The following is a 22,950-nucleotide window of genomic DNA, read 5'->3' as shown; positions in this document are numbered from 1 at the left end:
GCGACTCCACCACTTTGGAGCAGCTGCCCGAGCCAGGCCACGCCCACAGCAACAGCGGAGATAAACTCCATAGCAGCCGGGCAGGAAGCAGAAACCCTGTCTGCGCGTAGCTGCCCAGCACAAGCCACTAGAGGTCGCTGTTCTCCCAGGAGAGGAGGGCCACAAACCAACAAGAAGGGAAGCTCTTCCAGCTGTCACTCTTCCCAGCTCTGCAAACTATTCCTATCACCATGAAAAGGCAAAGCTACAGGCACACAAAGATCACAGAGACAACACCAGAGAAGGAGACAGACCTAACCAGTCTTCCTGACAAAGAATTCAAAATAAGAATCATAAACATGCTGACAGAGATGCAGAGAAATACGCAATAGAAATGGGATGAAGTCTGGAGGGAGATCACAGATGACAGAAAGGAGATTGCAGAAATGAAACAAACTCTGGAAGGGTTTATAAGCAGAATGGATAGGATGTAAGAGGCCATTGATGGAATTGAAACCAGAGAACAGGAACACATAGAAGCTGACATAGAGAGAGATAAAAGGATCTCCAGGAATGAAACAATGTTAAGAGAACTGTGCGACCAATCCAAAAGGAACAATATCCGTATTATAGGGGTTCCAGAAGAAGAAGAGAGAGGAAAAGAGATGGAAAGTATCTTAGAAGAAATAACTGCTGAAAACTTCCCCAAACTGGGGGAGGAAATAATCGAACAGACCACGGAAATACACAGAACCCCCAACAGAAAGGATCCAATGAGGACAACACCAAGACACATAATAATTAAAATGGCAAAGATCAAGGACAAAGAAAGAGTTTTAAACGCAGCTAGAGAGAAAAAGGTCACCTATAAAGGAAAACCCATCAGGCTAACATCAGACTTCTCAACAGAAACCCTACAGGCCAGAAGAGAATGGCATGATATATTTAATACAATGAAATAGAAGGGCCTTGAACCAAGGATACTGTATCCAGCACAACTATCATTCAAATATGACGGTGGGATTAAACAATTCCCAGACAAACAAAAGCTGAGGGAATTTGCTTCCCACAAGCCACCTCTACAGAACATCTTACAGGGACTGCTCTAGATGGGAGCACTGCTAGAAAGAGCACAGCACAAAACACCCAACATATGAAGAATCGAGGAGGAGGAATAAGAAGGGAGAGAAGAAAAGAATCTCCAGACAGTATATATAACAGCTCAATAAGCAAGCTAAGTTAGGCAGTAAGATACTAAAGAGGCTAACCTTGCACCTTTGGTAACCACGAATCTAAAGCCTGCGATGGCAATAAGTACATATCTTTCAATAGTCACCCTAAATGTTAATGGGCTGAATGCACCAATCAAAAGACATAGAGTAATAGAATGGATAAAAAAGCAAGATCCATCTATATGCTGCTTACAAGAAACTCACCTCAAACCCAAAGACATGTACAGACTAAAAGTCAAGGGATGGAAAAACATATTTCAGGCAAACAACAGCGACAAGATAGCAGGGGTTGCAGTACTAATATCAGACAAAATAGACTTCAAAACAAAGAAAGTAACAAGAGATAAAGAAGGACACTACATAATGATAAAGGGCTCAGTCCAAGAAGAGGATATAACCATTCTAAATATATATGCACCCAACACAGGAGCACGAGCATATGTGAAACAAATACTAACAGAACTAAAGGGGGAAATAGACTGCAATGCATTCATTCTAGGAGACTTCAACATACCACTCACCATAAAGGATAGATCCACTGGGCAGAAAATAAGTAAGGACACGGAAGCACTGAACAACACAGTAGAGCAGATGGACCTAATAGACATCTATAGAACTCTACATCCAAAAGCAACAGGATATACATTCTTCTCAAGTGCACATGGAACATTCTCCAGAATAGACCACATACTAGGCCACAAAAAGAGCCTCAGAAAATTCCAAAAGATTGAAATCCTACCAACCAACTTTTCAGACCACAAAGGCATAAAACTAGAAATAAACTGTACAAAGAAAGCAAAGAGGCTCACAAACACATGGAGGCTTAACAACATGCTCCTAAATAATCAATGGATCAATGACCAAATCAAAATGGAGATCCAGCAATATATGGAAACAAATGACAACAACACTAAGCCCCAACTTCTGTGGGACAAAGCAAAAGCAGTCTTAAGAGGAAAGTATATAGCAATCAAAGCATATTTCAAAAAGGAAGAGCAATCCCAAATGAACGGTCTAATGTCACAACTATCGAAATTGGAAAAAGAAGAACAAATGAGGCCTAAGGTCAGCAGAAGGAGGGACATAATAAAGATCAGAGAAGAAATAAATAAAATTGAGAAGAAAACAATAGCAAAAATCAATGAAACCAAGAGCTGGTTCTTCGAGAAAATAAACAAAATAGATAAGCCTCTACCCAGACTTATTAAAAGGAAAAGAGAGTCAAGACAAATCAACAGTATCAGAAACGAGAAAGGAAAAATCACGATGGACCCCGCAGAAATACAAAGAATTATTAGAGAATACTATGAAAACCTATATGCTAACAAGCTGGGAAACCTAGGAGAAATGGACAACTTCCTAGAAAAATACAACCTTCCTCGATTGACCCAGAAAGAAACAGAAAATCTAAACAGACCAATTACCAGCAACGAAATTGAAGCGGTATTCAAACAGCTACCAAAGAACAAAACCCCCGGGCCAGATGGATTTACCTCCGAATTTTATCAGACATACAGGGAAGACATAATACCCATTCTCCTTAGAGTTTTCCAAAAAATAGAGGAGGAGGGGATACTCCCAAACTCATTCTATGAAGCTAACATCACCCTAATACTAAACCAGGCAAAGACCCCACCAAAAAAGAAAACTACAGACCAATATCCCTGATGAACGTAGATGCAAAAATACTCAACAAAATATTAGCAAACCGAATTCAAAAATACATCAAAAGGATCATACAGCATGAACAAGTGGGATTCATCCCAGGGATGCAAGGATGGCACAACATTCGAAAGTCCATCAATATCATCCACCACATCAACAAAAAGAAAGACAAAAACCACATGATCATCTCCATAGATGCTGAAAAAGCATTTGACAAAGTTCAACATCCATTCATGATAAAATCTCTCAGCAAAATGGGAATAGAGGGCAAGTACCTCAACATAATAAAGGCCATATATGAAAAACCCACAGCCAACATTATATTGAACAGCGAGAAGCTGAAAGCATTTCCGCTGAGATCGGGAACTAGACAGGGATGCCCACTCTCTCCACTGTAATTTAACATAGTACTGGAGGTCCTGACCATGGCAATCAGACAAAACAAAGAAATACAAGGAATCCAGATTGGTAAAGAAGAAGTTAAACTGTCACTATTTGCAGATGACATGATACTGTACATAAAAAACCCTAAAGACTCCACCCCAAAACTACTAGAGCTGATATCGGAATACAGCAAACTTGCAGGATACAAAATCAACACACAGAAATCTGTGGTTTTCCTATACACTAACAATGAACCAACAGAAAGAGAAATCAGGAAAACAACTCCATTCACAATTGCATCAAAAAAAAATACCTAGGAATAAACCTAACCAAGGAAGTGAAAGACTTATACTCTGAAAACTACAAATCACTCTTAAGAGAAATTAAAGGGGACACTAACAGATGGAAAGGCATCCCATGCTCATGGCTAGGAAGAATTAATATCGTCAAAATGGCCATCCTGCCCAAAGCAATATACAGATTTGATGCAATCCCTATGAAACTACCAGCAACATTCTTCAATGAACTGGAACAAATAATTCCAAAATTCATATGGAAACACCAAAGACCCCGAATAGCCAAAGCAATCCTGAGAAAGAAGAATAAAGTAGGGGGGATCTCACTCCCCAACTTCAAGCTCTATTATAAAGCCATAGTAATCAAGACAATTTGGTACTGGCACAAGAGCAGAGCCACAGACCAATGGAACAGACTAGATAATCCAGACATTAACCCAGACATATGTGGTCAATTAATATTTGATAAAGGAGCCATGGACATACAATGGTGAAATGATAGTCTCTTCAACAGATGGTGCTGGCAAAACTGGACAGCTACATGTAGGAGAATGAAACTGGACCATTGTCTAACCCCAAATACAAAAGTAAACTCAAAATGGATCAAAGACCTGAATGTAAGTCATGAAACCATTAAACTCTTGGAAGAAAACATAGGCACAACCCTCTTAGACATAAACATGAGTGACCTCTTCTTGAACATATCTCCCAAGGCAAGTAAAACAACAGCAAAAATGAACAAGTGGGACTATATTAAGCTGAAAAGCTTCTGTACAGCAAAAGACACCATTAATAGAACAAGAAGGAACCCTACAGTATGGGAGAATATATTTGAAAATGACACATCCGATAAAGGCTTGACGTCCAGAATATATAAAGAGCTCACACGCCTCAACAAACATAAAACAAATAACCCAATTAAAAAATGGGCAAAGGAACTGAACAGAAGGTTCTGCAAAAAAGAAATACAGATGGCCAACAGACACATGAAAAGATGCTCCACATCGCTAATTATCAGAGAAATACAAATTAAAACTACAATGAGGTATCACCTCACACCAGTAAGGATGGCTGCCATCCAAAAGACAAACAACAACAAATGTTGGCGAGGCTGTGGAGAAAGGGGAACCCTCCTACACTGCTGGTGGGAATGTAAACTTGTTCAACCATTGTGGAAGCAGTATGGAGGTACATCAAAATGCTCAAAACAGACTTACCATTTGACCCAGGAATTCCACTCCTAGGAATTTACCCTAAGAACGCAGCAATCAAGTTTGAGAAAGACAGATGCACCCCTATGTTTATTCCAGCACTATTTACAATAGCCAAGAATTGGAAGCAACCTAAATGTCCATCAATAGATGAATGGATAAAGAAGATGTGGTACATATACACAATGGAATACTATTCAGCCATAAGAAAAGGGCAAATCCAACCATTTGCAGCAACATGGATGGAGCTGGAGGGTATTATGCTCAGTGAAACAAGCCAAGCGGAGAAAGAGAAATACCAAATGATTTCACTTATCTGTGGAATATAAGAACAAAGGAAAAACTGAAGGAACAAAACAGCAGCAGAATCACAGAACTCAAGAATGGACTAACAGGTACCAAAGGGAAAGGGACTGGGGAGGATGGGTGGGTAGGGAGGGATAAGGGGGGGAGAAGTAGGGGGGTATTAAGATTAGCATGCATGGGGGGGTAGGAGAAAAGGGAGGGCTGTACAACATAGAGAAGGCAAGTAGGGATTCTACAACATTTTGCTGTGCTGATGGACAGTGACTGTAAAGGGATTTATAGGGAGGACCTGGTATAGGGGAGAGTGTAGTAAACATAATATTCATCACCTAAGTGTAGATTAGTGATACAAAAAAAAAAAAAGGGCAGTTCCTGTGTGGTAATCTCCAATGAGTTCTACACAAGAGTATAAAGGGCATATAAAAGTGTAGGCAAAGGGTCTGTTTGTGTTTATACAGAGGATCAAAGCCTAATTGGGCTACCCCGAAAATGAACTAAGATACGATATGAAAAAGAACTTCCAACATCAGCACTCTCTGGAAGACTCATGCCAGAAGATGATCATCATAAACCCCAACAAAGATCCACGCACTGGTACAGCTGTAGATGCACTCATCCCACCAGTTCCTGGACTTGCCATGGGAATGAGGAAGGAGATATCTAAGATGGCCTGTGCATACAGTAAAACAACAAATTTGACTGGATCTATACTGTTGGAACTCAATCAAGAATTAGGAGAAGTGCAAATTGTAGCGCTCCAAAACCTTACAACTACAGACTATTTACTGTTAAAAAAACATAAGGGATGTGAACATTCCCCAGGAATGGGTTGTTTTAATTTGTCTGATCTCTCAGACTGTTCAAGTTCAGTTGGACAATATCCACCATATCATAGATAAGTTTTCACAAATGCCTAAGGTGCCTAACTGGTTTTCTTGGTTTCACTGGAGATGGCTGGTAATTACAGGTATGCTTTGGTTATGTAACTATACTCCTATTATGTTAATGTGTGTGTGCAATTTAAGTAGTAGCTTAAAACCTATACATACTGAAGTTACTCTACAAGAAGATATGTCAAAGAAATAATCAATCTTCCCATGTTTTCTGCCGCCTGCTACTTTTATAGCTTTTCTTCTTCCTTCCTAATTACAACCCTTAAATAGAATTCGTGCCTCATATCAAATTTACCGAGTATCATAATTCTTCCAAGTGGTAAAGATACCTCAAGACAATTGCTGGGCATAGAAGCTACAGGGCATAAATATGCAAAGAAATAAAAAGCCAACCATTTCAAACAATAAGGCTTCTCTCTCACTTACCAACTTTACATTTCCCTGTATGGCCCCGGAAGATGACTGGTTAGCCAGAGACGGGTAAGATTCCTCAAGGGAGGAACAACCTAAGACAGGCACAGTCGCAGGGGGGTCATCAGGTGAGAAATTGGGGATCAACAGTGGTGAGGCTTAGAACCTCACCCCCCCATTCTGAGAGAAATCTTCTGCATATGTGGATGTTTTATTGCCCTTGTCTAGCTTGGATTAACACATAGTCTACAGGCACACACTTGATCATCTACATTTGCTCTCTTACAACACTAAACTATGTTTTCTACCTTTATCTTGTATCTACCTACCACTTCAGCATTTTATTAAAAATAATAATAATAAAGAGAGAAATGTGGTATCCACATATAAATCAAGTATAAAAATCAAATGAGTATTCATATTTGAACTGACTGTTTATAGTTCATAATGCATGAACAAAACCGAAGGTTTCTGTGATGGCTGCCCTTGTACTGTTCACCATGTAAGAACTTATTCACTATGTAAGAATTTGTTCTCTATGTAAGAACTTGTTTGTTATGCCTCAGAAGATTGGAGACTGATGAAAATTAGGCTTGGGGTGGATTAATGATTGTGCATTGAGCATTGACTCCCCTATACAGAATTTTATTGTTGTTAACAACCATTTGATCAATAAATATGAGAGATGCCCTCACAAAAAAAAAAAAAGTATACACTTCCAATGGTAAAATAATAAGTAACCGGGATGTAATGAATATAGTCAAGATATTGTAACAGCGTGGTATGGTGATAGCTGGTACGTAGAATTGTCATGTATATAAATGTTTAATCACTATGTTTTACACCTGAAACTAATGTAATGTAATATCGTGTGTCAACTACCATTCAATAAAAAAATAATCATCCAAAAAAAAAAAAGAACTGTTTGTTATCTGACTTTCTAGAAAATGTCTTTTGATTCAGAAATATTTTTGAGTATATGTGGTAAAATAATTTAATTCATCCTGTCCTTTGTACCAAAAATAAAGATGTGATATGAAAGGAAAATTCAGGATTTTTTTTCCTGAATAATTAAAATATTTTTAATAAAATTTTTTCTTCTAAATGGTGTGAGCAGAATTTTGTTGAAAGTTAAGACAGGTCCATTATCATGGTTTAGATAGAAGAAATGAAAATAGCCAGAGTAAGTCCTCCTAAATACTTTTTTATTTTTTATTTTTTATTGAAGGGTAATTGACAACAGTATTACGTTACATTAGTTTCAGGTGTACAACACAGTGATTCAACATTTATATACATGATAATTCTAGGTACCAGCTATCACCATACCAAGTTGTTACAATATTTTGACTGTATTCCTTATGCTATACATTACATCCCGGTTACTAATTTATTTTACAATTGGAAGTGTTTATATATATATATATTTTTTGTGAGGGCATCTCTCATATTTATTGATCAAATAGTTGTTAACCACAATAAATTTCTGTATAGGGGGGTCAATACTCAATGCACAATCATTAATCCACCCCAAGCCTAATTTTCGTCAGTCTCCAATCTTCTGATGCATAACGAACAAATTCTTACATAGTGAATAAGTTACATGGTGAACAGTGCAAGGGCAGTCATCACAGAAGCTTTCGGTTTTGTTCATGCATTATGAACTATACACAGTTCAAATATGAATATTCATTTGATTTTTAAACTTGCTTTATATGTGGATACCACATTTCTCTATTATTATTATTTTTAGTAAAATGCTGAAGTGGTAGGTAGATACGAGATAAAGGTAGAAAACAGAGTTTAGTGTTGTAAGAGAGCAAATGTCGATGATCAGGTGTGTGCCTGTAGACTATGTGTTAATCCGAGATAGACGAGGGCAATAAACATCCATGTATGCAGAAGATTTCTCTCAGAACATGAGGGGTGAGGTTCTAAGCCTCACCTCTGCTGCTCCCCGTTTTCTCACCAGATGGCCCCCTGCGACTGTGCCTGTCTTAGGTTGTTCCTCCCTTGAGGAATCTTACCTGTCTCTGGCTAACCAGTCATCTTCCGGGGCCATACAGGGAAATGTAAAGTTCGTAAGTGAGAGAGAAGCTTTATTGTTTGAAAAGGTTAGCTTTTTACTTCTTTGCATATTTATGCCCTGTGGCTTCTAGGCCCAGCATTTGTCTTGAGGTGTCTTTACCACTTGGAAGAATTATGATACTCGGTAAATTCGACATGTGGCACGAGTTCTATTTAAAGGTTGTGATTAGGTCGGAAGAAGAAAAGCTATAGAAGTAGCAGGCAGAAGAAAACCTGGGAAGATTGATTATTTCTTTGACATATCTTCTTGTAGAGTAACTTCAGCATGGATAGGTTTTAAACTACTAATTAAATTGTGCACACACATTAACATAATAGGAATATAGTTACCTAACCAAAGCATACCTGTAATTACCAGCCATCTCCAGTGAAACCAAGAAAACCAGTTAGGCACCTTAGGCATTTGTGAAAACTTATCTATGATATGGTGGATATTGTCCGACTGAACTTAAACAGTCTGAGAGAATTCAGATAAACTAGAACAACCCATTCCTGGGGACTGTTCATATCCCATATGTTCTTTTAACGATAAATAGTCTGTGGTTGTAAGATTTTGGAGTGCTACAATTTGCACTTCTCCTAATTCTTGGTTGAGTTAAAACAGTATAGATCCAGTCCAATTTTTTGTTTTACTGTATGCACAGGCCAGCTTAGATATCTCCTTCATCATTCCCATGGCAAGTCCAGGAACCGGTGGGATGAGTGCATCTACACCTGTGACAGTGCGTGGATCTTTGTTGGAGTTTTTTTTTTTGCTGTTCATCTGTCATGAGTCTTCCAGAGAGTGCTGATGTTGGAATTTCTTTTCCATATCGTATCTTAGTTCATTTTTGGGGTAGACAAATTAGGCTTTGATCCTCTGTATAAACACAAACAGACCCTTTGCCTACACTTTTATATGCCCTTTATATCATTGTGTAGAACTCATTAGAGGTCACCACATTAGAACTGCATTTTTTTTTTAATCATTAATCTACACTTACATGACGAATACTTTGTTTACTAGGCTCTCCCCTATACCAGGTCCCCCCCTATATACTCCTTTACAGTCTCTGTCCATCAGCGTAGCAAACTGTTGTAGAATCAGTACTTGTCTTCTCTGTGTTGTACAGCCCTCCCCTTTCTCCCACCCCGCTATGGATGCTAATCTTAATACCCCTCTTTTTCTGCCCCCCCTTATCCCTCCCTACCAACCCATCCTCCCCAGTCCCTTTCCCTTTGGTACCTGTTAGTCTATTCTTGAGTTCTGTGATTCTGCTGCTGTTTTGTTCCTTCAGTTTTTCCTTTGTTCTTATATTCCACAGATAAGTGAAATCATTTGGTATTTCTCTTTCTCCGCTTGGCTTGTTTCACTGAGCATAATACCCTCCAGCTCCATCCATGTTGCTGCAAATGGTTGGATTTGCCCTTTTCTTATGGCTGAATAGTATTCCATTGTGTATATGTACCACATCTTCTTTATCCATTCATCTATTGATGGACATTTAGGTTGCTTCCAATTCTTGGCTATTGTAAATAGTGCTGCGATAAACATAGGGGTGCACTGATCTTTATCATACTTGATTGCTGCATTCTTAGGGTAAATTCCTAGGAGTGGAATTCCTGGGTCAAATGGTATGTCTGTTTTGAGCATTTTGATGTACCTCCATACTGCTTTCCACAATGGTTGAACAAGTTTACATTCCCACCAGCAGTGTAGGAGGGTTCCCCTTTCTCCACAGCCTCGCCAACATTTGTTGTTGTTTGTCTTTTGGATGGCAGCCATCCTTACTGGTGTGAGGTGATACCTCATTGTAGTTTTAATTTGCATTTCTCTGATAATTAGCGATGTGGAGCATCTTTTCATGTGTCTGTTGGCCATCTGTATTTCTTTTTTGCAGAACCTTCTGTTCAGTTCCTTTGCCCATTTTTTAATTGGGTTATTTGTTTTTTGTTTGTTGAGGCGTGTGAGCTCTTTATATATTCTGGACGTCAAGCCTTTATCCGATGTGTCATTTTCAAATATATTCTCCCATACTGTAGGGTTCCTTCTTGTTTTATTGATGGTTTCTTTTGCTGTACAGAAGCTTTTCAGCTTAATATAGTCCCACTTGTTCATTTTTGCTGTTGTTTTCCTTGCCCGTGGAGATATGTTCAAGAAGAGGTCACTCATGTTTATGTCTAAGAGGTTTGTGCCTGTGTTTTCTTCCAAGAGTTTAATGGTTTCGTGACTTACATTCAGGTCTTTAATCCATTTTGAATTTACTTTTGTATATGGGGTTAGACAATGGTCCAGTTTCATTCTTCTACATGTAGCTGTCCAGTTTTGCCAGCACCATCTGTTGAAGAGACTATCATTTTGCCATTGTATGTCCATGGCTCCTTTATCAAATATTAATTGACCATATATGTCTGGGTTAATGTGTGGATTGTCTAGTCTGTTCCATTGGTCTGTGGCTCTGCTCTTGTGCCAGTACCAAATTGTCTTGATTACTATGGCTTTATAATAGAGCTTGAAGTTGGGGAGTGAGATCCCCCCTACTTTATTCTTCTTTCTCAGGATTGCTTTGGCTATTCGGGGTCTTTGGTGTTTCCATATGAATTTTGGAATTATTTGTTCCAGTTCATTGAAGAATGTTGCTGGTAGTTTCATAGGGATTGCATCAAATCTGTATATTGCTTTGGGCAGGATGGCCATTTTGACGATATTAATTCTTCCTAGCCATGAGCATGGGATGCCTTTCCATCTGTTAGTGTCCCCTGTAATTTCTTTTAAGAGTGACTTGTAGTTTTCAGAATATAAGTTTTTCACTTCTTTGGTTAGGTTTATTCCTAGGTATTTTATTTTTTTTGATGCAATTGTGAATGGAGTTGTTTTCCTGATTTCTCTTTCTGTTGGTTCATTGTTGGTATATAGGAAAGCCACAGATTTCTGTGTGCTGATTTTGTATCCTGCAACTTTTCTGTATTCCGTTATCAGTTCTAGTAGTTCTGGGGTGGAGTCTTTAGGGTTTTTTATGTACAGTATCACCTCATCTGCAAATAGTTACAGTTTGACTTCTTCTTTGCCAATCTTGATTCTTTGTATTTTTTTGTTTTTTCTGATTGCCGTGGCTAGGGCCTCCAGTACTATGTTAAATAACAGTGGGGAGAGTGGGCATCCCTGTCTAGTTCCCGATCTCAGCGGAAATGCTTTCAGCTTCTCGCTGTTCAATATAATGTTGGCTGTGGGTTTTTCATAGATGGCCTTTATAATGTTGAGTTACTTGCCCTCTATTCCCATTTTGCTGAGAGTTTTTATCATGAATGGATGTTGAACTTTGTCAAATGCTTTTTCAGCATCTATGGAGATGATCATGTGGTTTTTGTCTTTCTTTTTGTTGATGTGGTGGATGATGTTGATGGACTTTCGAATGTTGTACCATCCTTGCATCCCTGGGATGAATCCCACTTGGTCATGGTGTACGATGGTTTTGATGTATTTTTGAATTCGGTTTGCTAATATTTTGTTGAGTATTTTTGCGTCTACGTTCATCAGGGATATTGGTCTGTAGTTTTCTTTTTTGGTGTTGTCTTTGCCTGGTTTTGGTATTAGTGTCATGTTAGCTCCATAGAATGGGTTTGGGAGTATCCCCTCCTCTTCTATTTCTTGGAAAACTTTAAGGAGAATGGGTATTATGTTTTCCCTGTATGTCTGATAAAATTCTGAGGTAAATCCATCTGGCCCGGGGGTTTTGTTCTTTGGTAGTTTTTTGATTACCGCTTCAATTTCGTTGCTGGTAATTGGTCTGTTTAGATTTTCTGTTTCTTTTTGGGTCAGTCTTGGAAGGTTGTATTTTTCTAGGAAGTTGTCCATTTCTCCTAGGTTTCCCAGCTTGTTAGCATATAGGTTTTCATAGTATACTCTAATAATTCTTTGTATTTCTGCGGGGTCCATCGTGATTTTTCCTTTCTCGTTTCTGATACTGTTGATTTGTCTTGACTCTCTTTTCCTTTTAATAAGTCTGGGTAGAGGCTTATCTATTTTGTTTATTTTCTCGAAGAACCAGCTCTTGGTTTCATTGATTTTTGCTATTGTTTTTTTCTTCTCAATTTTATTTATTTCTTCTCTGATCTTTATTATGTCCCTCCTTCTGCTGACCTTAGGCCTCATTTGTTCTTCTTTTTCCAATTTCGATAATTGTGACATTAGACCATTCATTTGGGATTGCTCTTCCTTTTTTAAACATGCTTGGATTGCTATATACTTTCCTCTTAAGACTGCTTTTGCTGTGTCCCACAGAAGTTGGGGCTTAGTGTTGTTGTTGTTATTTGTTTCCATATATTGCTGGATCTCCATTTTGATTTGGTCATTGATCCATTGATTATTTAGGAGCGTGTTGTTTAGCCTCCATGTGTTTGTGAGCCTTTTTGCTTTCTTTGACCAGTTTATTTCTAGTTTAATGCCTTTGTGGTCTGAAAAGTTGGTTGGTAGGTTTTCAATCTTTTGGAATTTACTTAGGCTCTTTTTGTGTCCTAGTATGTGGTCTATTCTGGAGAATGTTCCATGTGCACTTGAGAAGAATGTGTATCCTGTTGCTTTTGGATGTAGAGTTCTGTAGATGTCTATTAGGTCCATCTGTTCTAGTGTATTGTTCAGTGCCTCTGTGTCCTTACTTATTTTCTGTCTGGTGGATCTGTCCTTTGGTGTGAGTGGTGTGTTGAAGTCTCCTAGAATGAATGCATTGCATTCTATTTCCTCCTTTTGTTCTATTAATATTTGTTTCAGGTATGTTGGTGCTCCTGTATTGGGTGCATATATATTTATAATGGTTATATCCTCTTGATGGACTGAGCCCTTTATCATTATTTAATGTCCTTCTTTGTCTTTTGTTACTTTCTTTATTTTGTAGTCTGTTTTGTCTGATACCAGAATTGCAACACCTGCTTTCTTCTCTCTGTTGTTTGCTTAAAATATCTTTTTCCATCCCTTGACTTTAAGTCTGTGCTCATCTTTGGGTTTGAGGTGAGTCTCTTGTAAGCAACATATGGATGGATCTTGCTTTTTTATCCATTCTATTACTCTGTGTCTTTTGATTGGTGCATTCAGTCCATTTACATTTAGGGTGATTATTGAAAGATATGAATTTATTGCCATTGCAGGCTTTAAGTTTGTGGTTACCAAAGGTTTAGGGTTAGCTTCTTTACTATCTTACTCTCTGACTTAACTCGTTTGTTTAGCTATTATAAACACAGTCTGATGATTCTTTATTTCTCTCCCTTCTTATTCCTCCTCCTCCATTCTTCATATGTTGGGTGTTTTGTTGTGTGCTCTTTTTAGGAGTGCTCCCATCTAGAGCTGTCCCTGTAGGATGCCCTGTAGAGGTGGTTTGTGGGAGGCAAATTCCCTCAACTTTTGCTTGTCTGGGAATTGTTTAATCTCTCCTTCATATTTAAATGATATTCGTGCTGGATACAGTAGTCTTGGTTCGAGGCCCTTCTGTTTCATTGCATTAAGTATATCATGCCATTCTCTTCTGGCCTGTAGGGTTTCTTTTGAGAAGTCTGATGATAGCCTGATGGGTTTTCCTTTTTAGGTAACCTTTTTATTCTCTCTGGCTGCCTGTAATACTTTGTCCTTGTCTTTGATCTTTGCCGTTTTAATTATTATGTGTCTTGGTGTTGCCCTCCTTGGATCCCTTGTCATGGGAGTTCTGTGTACCTCTGTGGTCTGAGAGGCCATTTCTTCCCCTAGTTTGGGGAAATTTTCAGCAGTTATTTCTTCAAAGACATTTTCTATCCCCTTTTCTCTCTCTACTTCTTCTGGAATACCTATAATTCTTATATTGTTCCTTTTCGATTGGTCACTCAGCTCTCTTAAAATTCTTTCATTCCTGGAGATCCTTTTATCTCTCTCTGCATCAGCTTCTCTGCATTCCTGTTCTCTGTTTTCTAGTCCATTAATGGTCTCTTGCATCTCGTCCATTCTGTTTTGAAGTCCTTCCAGAGCTTGTTTTATTTCTGAATTCTCCTTCCTTAGTTCTTGCATATTTCTCTGCAAGTCCATCAGCATGGTTATGACTTTTGTTTTGAATTCTTTTTCAGGAAGACTGGCTAAATCTATCTCCGCAGATTCCTTCTCAGGGGAAGATGTAGCAGATGCTGAAGCTGTCTGGGTTAGTCTTGTCTGGATCATATTTTTTTGCCTTTTCATGTTGACAGGTGCTATTGACTGTCAGCTGGGAGGGCCAAAATTTTCACTTGCTACTGGCCTTTCTTTACTGGGACAACTGCGACCCCTAGTGGCTTGTGTTGGGTAATTGCGTGTAGAGTGGGTCTTTGTGTCTTGCCTGGCCGGAAGGGAGAAATTTCCCTTTCTGTGGGCGGAATTTGTCTCAGGCTGCTTCTCTGCTTTTGCAGCGCCCGGTGGGGTAATGGATGGGGGCGCTGCTTGACTGTTTACCTCTGTGAGGTGTCTCAGAGCTGTTGCCCAGGGGGTTAGTGCACCCGATTTTCCCTGTAATTTCCAGCTGCTGTACTGTGACCTGGGTTGTTTCCGTCAAGCTGTTAAGTCCCTGTCCCTTTAAGACTTTCAAAAAGCCTCCACTTTTCTTTGTCACAGGGGCATCAGCTTCGGCACCCGCTCAGAGGTCTTACTGTCCTCCGCCCACGCACTGTGTCTGTGCTCTGGTGGGGATGGCTGGGGCTGGGTGTTCAGTAGCCCTGTGCTCTGTCTCCCTCCTGCTCTGCCTATTCTTCTCCCGCCAGGAGCTGGGGGGAGGGGCGCTCGGGTCCGGCAGGGCCAGGGCTTGTATCTTACCCCTTTCACCAGTCGCTGGGTTCTCGCTGGTGTAGCTGCAGTCTGGCCACTGTCCCGCGTCTTCTGGTCTCTCTTTTAGGGCTAGTTGTGTTTGTTGTATTTTCAAAAGTATATATGTTTTTGGGAGGAGATTCCCACTGTCCTACTCACGCCGCCATGTTGGCTCCCCCTAAATACTTTTATTTCAATTACTTTTTCTTTATGTTGAATCAAAAGATGATGAAGTCACAATTCAGTCTAAAGAGGATTTAAGAGAAAATATTAGGTAAAAAGAGAAATTCACCTAACAGTGATTTATATGGATGTTATTGTCCATATAACTTAGGGTAGGGTATGGAAAATAATAGTAATATTGGCTGTGAGGTGACCATGATAGTAAGAGTTTTTGCAAGTTGTCAAAGCTGAACCATAAAGCCAAGGAAAAGTAGGTCTTCGACAGGAGATGAGAAAAACATTCCTGTGTTAAGATTGAGCATAAGGACAGTTCAGATTCTAGTAGGAATTATTTGGATCTATATATCAGTTTACTGTAAAGAGAGCATGAAGTAATTTGTACTTAAACTTGATGAATTATAAAGATAGGAAACATTTCCCCATGAATTAGCTGGAAATTGTATCTGATTTTTTTTCTGTAGGAATTGTGTGCATTTTACCTTTTCTTCAATTTATTTAGATCAGCTGTTCCATGTATTAGCCTTGCACATGCGGCTCTATAGTATTGATTCTGAATATAATCCCTGGAGAAAGCTTACACAGTTCCTAGAAGACATGAATTCACAGTATTATTGAAAAATTTAAGTAAATTAAAACTGTTTTTGAAAAATAAGTGTAAAAATAGATTGAAATTCTTTATAAAAGTGTGAATTTTCCTTGTAAACACAGAAATATTTAATAAAAGTTGAAGGCCATTATACCTTTTGTAAAAATTGCTTAAAAATTCCTATCAAGTGAGAAAAAATTTTAAAGAATCCCATTGGTTTTTATCCAGATAAAACATTCAAATGGAGGCACATAATGGCTAGTTGTCTCTCTTTTTATGTCAGAATTAAAAAGTGGGTACTTTTTCCAGTAATCCTCAAGAAAATTATTTCCTTATTTCCTTTTAATTTAACTGTATTGATAATCACTTTCTTTTAAAATGTAATGGTAAAATTAGGCCTATTAACTCTAATCTGTCCATTTCCTCTTATCATCCATAGAGTTTACTAGTTTACAGGTTTTAGAGTCTGGATTTTAAGATTACCTAAAAGATTTAAGAGATATAAACAATTTCATATTTTAAAATATTAAACATTTTAAAGGATAGTATCACAATGATGGCACTAAATCTCACAGTCAAAATCTTTGGTTCTTTTCTCTACAGTGGGTTATATCCATTCATTCATTTATTCCGATTATGTGGCTATCATGTGCCAAGAAAGATCCATTTCTGTGTCCTCAGAATGGTTGTTTTTATCTTAGTAGCCAGTAAGCTCTAGGTTACTGCTTTTGTAAATTTTTCTCTGATAATAAAAATTATATTTATTGTATAGTGTTTAGAATATACAAAAATATTGAATAACAAAGTAAAATACCCTAAGATCTTATAACCTACATGTTACATATAATTTATTACAATTTAATAAACTAAAGAACCATAAAAGTGAGAGCAAATATGAGAGAAAAGAATCAACTATATTTTCCAGAATTCCCCTAATATTGTTAATATTTTCATAAATTTCTGTCCAGTCCCTTTTCTTTTCTGTGTGTATATTATGGATTTAAAAATACTATTTGAATCATACTATATGTTTTAGAATCTGCTTTTTAAAATTCACACATATCAACCAAATTCTTACATCATTAAAAATCCTTTAAATGATGTCCTTATTTATTGACTTAAATTGCTTCTCCTTTTCCAGCATAATATCGGTTGATGTGTTAAGCAGTTCTTAACATTCAGATGTGACCCCAGAACTTACAGAATAACATGAAAGCATATAAATGTTTTATATTTTCAGTCATTAATTTGATAAATATTCACTGAGTGTCAAGTACTGTGTTACATAGTGCTACAATACTTTCCAGAAATATGGTATACATAAACTTTCACAGGCAGTGTAGGAATGTCTCCATTTGTCAGTCTGCATATTATCACCTAAAAAAAAATTTTAGAGGCTAATTTGGTAGGTAAAATGGGATAGCAAAATAAATTTATTTAATTTCTGGTGAAGTTAATTTTATGCAAATATTTCATGTTTATTAGCTATTTGTATATGCTCCGCGAATGATCTATTCAGAAAATCTATCCATTTTACTCTTGGCATTTTATTTTAAAAATTTATTAGATTGATTCTTTGTACCTTAAAAATATTAAACTATCATAGGTGTTGAGATTTTTTTCCCAAAAATATGTTTTGCTTTTTAATTTTATAGTTATTTTTCTTGACATTAAAGTTCTAAATTTTCATGCAGGCAAACCAATCAGACCTTGTATTTCTTGTTTTTCCTAATTATTTTGATACTTAAAATGCCTATCTATCCCTTCCAAGTTAATGATGTTTATCTTCGTAACCAGTTGTATAATGTTTCCCATCTTAGGACTTGCAATATCTACCTATATATTCTTTGTAGAATTTTCTTCTGGGATGATTTTTTTTTAATGCATAATCTACTCAAAGTTAATTTTCATCAGTACTAATGGGTGAAGATTTAATATTTATTTAAAAATATATAGCTAATTTTTTAGCAATTTTATATCCTACATTTTTATATACTAAGTGTGTGTTTATTGTAGTTCTTATTAGAGACTTTTCTCTTTGTTCTGTTAACCTACAAGCCTATTTCTGTGACAAAACCATGCTGTTTACTTACTGAGGAAATATGTGTATACCTCTGGTTGGGCTAGGTTCCTCTCATTCTTTCCTTCATCTCCCAGTTTTTCTTTGCTATTCTCACTTATTTTTCCAGGTGAACTTTAGAACCATTTTCTAAACACTTGTGATTTTGATTGAAAGTATTTTAAACTCGTAAATTAATCTGGAAAAATTAGTTACCTTTATAGTAGACAGTCAACTCAAACCTTTCCCATTCTTTCATTTTTTGGTGTCATTGTAGTTTGAAACACTGGTTAATTATACATTCTTAATTGTATTTAATATAAAAGTTGCTAAATTTTTAACAAGGAGTGTAAGAATAATCATAACAAGATATAATTTTTGTATAGGTTTCCATGAATATGGAGATTTAGAATGATTTTAAATGAAATTGGAAAGACACTGCAATAATAATAAAAAGCAAATAATCCACCTCCAATTTTGAGAAAGATTGATTCTATTATAAAAAACTGTTGACATAATAAGAAATGAAAATCTAGAATTGTTAGTCCTTTAAGCTTTTCAGTTGCTTGTAATATCCCTATTTTAAGAAATTATATTTAATTTACTTGTTTGGGAATGCTTTTCTGTATCTGAAAGCTCTGTAATTTGTTGGTCTTTAGGTTATGATGCAAGAAGTTCTCAAGCCTCTTTGATTTTTGTGCAGTAAAGTGGATCCTTGCATAAGGGTGAGATTGGCCTGGTTTAAATGGATCCATACAGTTCCTTATAAATCTGAGTCTTAATCAGCTGTTAAATTTGTAATGTAGGATTTGATAATCCAAAATCATTTTTATTCTAAGTAGTTTTTAAAGGACCTGTTTATTATTACCATTTTCTTTTTTATCCATATTACAGCAAGGGTTTTTCAATTTTACTTTCCTCTTACTCTTTTTGCCCCTTTGTTCGGGTCTGGTTTCACCCTTTCTGCATATTTCCTTTCGAGTCATTTAGTTAATTTCGTTAAAGGGACTGTGATAAAACCACTGAAATACAAAAATGTGTAGGACTTATGGGCCCTGATACTAATAAGGTTGTAATTCACTATGATGTGTCTTCCCTTGGTTTATTTTGTCAGTCTCATTATGCTCTAGTGTAGCTAAGCTAGTCTAGTATTTGTTTCTTTTGCCACTTGTTTGTTCTTTTGTCCATCCATCCATCCATCCATCCATCCATTTTTCATTGATTTGTTTATTCAGCAAGTTTTTATTAATTGTTTTAATCTGGACATCTAGGACATAATAGCAAACAAGATACAGTTCCTATGGAGGCTTTTTTCCAGGTACTAACATTAAAGATGAATTGGAGGGACATAAAATTAGGGGAGGTTGAGTACTTAAACAGCCATAGGGATGGCAGAGTCATTAGGACTTACTGCCAATTAAATATGGCAGAGTGAAAGGAGATGGGTTTGGGATGTCCCAAGTTTCTAGCTTATTTATTCATTATACTTTTAGTACATTTCAGGCATGTGCTGAATACTAAAATATATAATAAATAAGCCACATCAAGACTAAGACTATAATAGGGAGAGCATATTGATTATGATTAGGATGGGATTGCATGTGTGGATAAAGTGGAATGATGATGAGTTCAGTTTCAGGCATGTTGAGGTTAAGCTGTCTGCCAAATGTACAAGTGGATATTCAGATAGAGTGTTCAAGATAGTCATGGCTAGAGATACAGACTTGGGATACAGCTGGTGATTGAATTCATGGGCTATGGGATCTTTCAAAAAGAGTCCTTCATACTAAACTAGAGTGAGAATTGGAGCCTTGGGGAACAGCACTATTTCTACTGGTCAGAGGAGAAGAACCTATCAAGAAGATTAAAGTGGAGTAAACAGAAAGGTAGAAGGGAAGCTGAGAGAGTGTTTCACAAAGCCAAGAGAATTTTCCAGACAAGAGTGTTCAGCTATATCCAAAGTTGAGGATCAGTAAGACAAGGATTGAAAAATTCCACTAAATTTTCAATTATAGGGTCATTTTTGACCATGTGGAAAACCATTTCTGTGGGGATCTGAATAATAGGTGAAGAAGTGGAGCCCCTCCATTCAGATTCTTTTTAAAAAAAAAACTTTTGTGCTTGCAAAGAAGAGATGCTAGAGAGACTCGAAAGGCAAGAAAGAGTAGGATCCATTAGCATTAATGGAAGGTTGGCTTCAGAGAGGAAGACAGTAAATTAACGGGATATTTGTAGAAAATAGAGATATTCAGAGAGCTGTCTTCCTCTGGCAGCTATAAACTTCATACACCAGGTTTTAGTTTATTCACCAGTGTATTCAGTGCCTGACATATAGTAAGTAATTTGTAAGTATTTGTTGAATGATGGACCTAATAAAAAGAGCAATTTTTGTTCATCCCAAGTCTAGTCAGAAGGATAGCTTTAGAATTTAGCTAATTCTGGAAGCTTAAGATTTATTTTTGTTCTCTGACATTAAAAATTAAACCTATGATCAAAAACTTTAGCCTTCTAAAGAAGTTTAAAAAATTTCAGAACAAAATATGCTGCATTACATTATATCCTATGTTTTTCATAGTATGACATTCCTAAGGTTTAATCCTTTGTCTTTTATAATGTATTTTAAGTTCTGCTTTGGTTATTATTATCTTTTTTGAAACTTTGAAGATAAATGTTAAAGATTTTATTTGAACTTTATGTTAATTATAAAGTTGAAACAAATTTTAAACAACATATTAACCAAGACTTTTCAGTGTAACTTCTTGGTGAATTGTACTTGTTCTTTTCTTAAAATGTGAAATTTACTCCTTAGTGTGAAGTTTATGATTGCAAGCATCTTATGTGCCACCCCATTTGTGGTGAAACTAATTTAACTTCCATTTAATGCTTCATTTGATTTCTGTAATATAAGAGATCAGAAAGACTCAAGTCAATTTAAAATATTCCAGTTGTTTACTTTAGTAAGACCTAATACATTTTCTATGTAGTTTTTTTATTTTAGGGAGAATCAAAGAAATAAATGGGTCCAAAAGATGATATTTTGAGGCAAAAAATGCAGCCCCTAACTTTTTCTTTTGAGAGTTCTCAGTTGCTCATGGAAGTTTCATTTCAGTTCCATAGGCATGTATGTGAAATATAAAATGAAATTAGAAAATATGTACGATACTATCTAAAGTGGTTCTGCATTTTTCTTTTAGGCAGGGAAATGAAGAACAACAGCCTGAGGTTCCAATTCTTTACCATGACGTTACATCCCTCTTGCTCATCCAGATCTTAATGGTGCCACAACCCTTACACAAAGGTATGTCTTTGTAATACAGGTTCTTAAATTATATAGTATATATGCTGAATATTCTAAAAATGTTGGGGACCAATATAGCAGTCAGTCTGATGGAAATGTTTTGAGGTAAATGACATTATTGTTTACCTATTATTAGTAAATAGTAATCATATATATCAAAAGAAGATGACAAGTAAAGGTATTTTTTTCCCCTTGTGGGTCTATTCTTTTCACCTTTTAGTCAATAATAAGGAATAAGGAAAAGACATGGGGAAATGACTCTGAAAACCTTTGTTTAAAAACAGTGACAATCCAAAAATGTGAAAAACAGAACAAACTGTTAGCCTTAATGCCTCTACCCTGTCTACATACATACATATTTTGATAAAGTAGCAGTCATAGTTATTTAAACTGTGATATCCCATCATTTTTAGTTACCATATTATGATGTTATTATATTATGGCACTAACAGCATTAACATTATATTAGCAACATTTGAACTATTGTTCCATTGTCTTTGTACTTTTCATTTTGAGATGCTTACAATATTGTATCATTCAGCAAACTTGCAGGATACAAAATTAATACACAGATGTCTATTGCATTCCTATGAACTACAACAAACAAGCAGAAAGAGAAATCAGGAAAACAGTTCTGTTAAAATTGCATCAAAAAGAATAAAATACCTAAGAATAAACCTAACCAAGGAGATGGAAGGCCTACACTCTGAAAACAATAAACTACTCATGAGAGAAATTAAAGAAGACACAAATAAGAGATAATCTAGCCTATGCACATAGATAGGAAAAACTAATATTATCAAAATGGATATCCTACCCAAAGCAATTTACAAATTCAGTGTAATCCCTATCAAAATATTGATGACATTTTTCAGTGAACTAGAGCAAATAATCCTAAGATTCATATGGAACCACAGAAGGCCCTGAATGGCCAAAGCAATCTTGAGAAAGAAGAACAAGCTTGGGGTATTATGCTCCTTTTTTACTTCAAGCTCAACTACAAAGCTACAGTAATCAAAATAGTATGGTTCTGGTGCAAGAACAGACCCCTAGATCAATGGAACAGCATAAAGCCCAGAAATAAACCCATGCTTATATGATCAATTAATATATGATAAAGGAGCCATAAATATACAATGGGAAAAGAGTCTTTTCAATAACTGGTGTTAGGGAAACTGGACAGCAATATGCAAGAGAATGAAACTGGATTACTGTCTAAGCCCATATACAAAAGTAAACTGGAAAGACCTAAATATAAGACATGAAACCATACAACTTTTAGAAGGAAACATAGGCAAAAATATCTTGAACATAAGTGTTGAGCATTTTTTTTTCTGGATATGTCTCCCCGGGCAAGGGAAACAAAAACAAAAGTAAACAAGTGGGACTATATCAAACTAAAAAGCTTCTGTACAGCAAAGGACACCATCAATAGAACAAAAAAGCAACTTAGACTATGGGAGAATATTTTCATAAATGATTTATCCAATAAGGGGTTAACTCTGAGATACATAAAGAACTCATATGACTGAACACCAAAAAACCCAAATAACCTGATTAAAAAATGGGCAGAGGACATCAACAGATATT

At 36.6% G+C, this 22,950-nt stretch overlaps 1 pseudogene; it reads left to right on the top strand.

The window, feature by feature from the left end:
• LOC130678901 (E3 ubiquitin-protein ligase UBR3-like) overlaps positions 1-21,389 on the top strand; it is a 51,609-nt pseudogene extending 30,220 nt beyond the window's left edge.
• The last annotated feature ends 1,561 nt before the right edge of the window (positions 21,390-22,950 follow it).

Source organism: Manis pentadactyla, chromosome 13 (assembly GCF_030020395.1).
Source record: "Manis pentadactyla isolate mManPen7 chromosome 13, mManPen7.hap1, whole genome shotgun sequence".
Classification (NCBI taxonomy): Eukaryota; Metazoa; Chordata; class Mammalia; order Pholidota; family Manidae; genus Manis; species Manis pentadactyla.
This window is presented reverse-complemented; position numbering and strand designations above follow the sequence as displayed.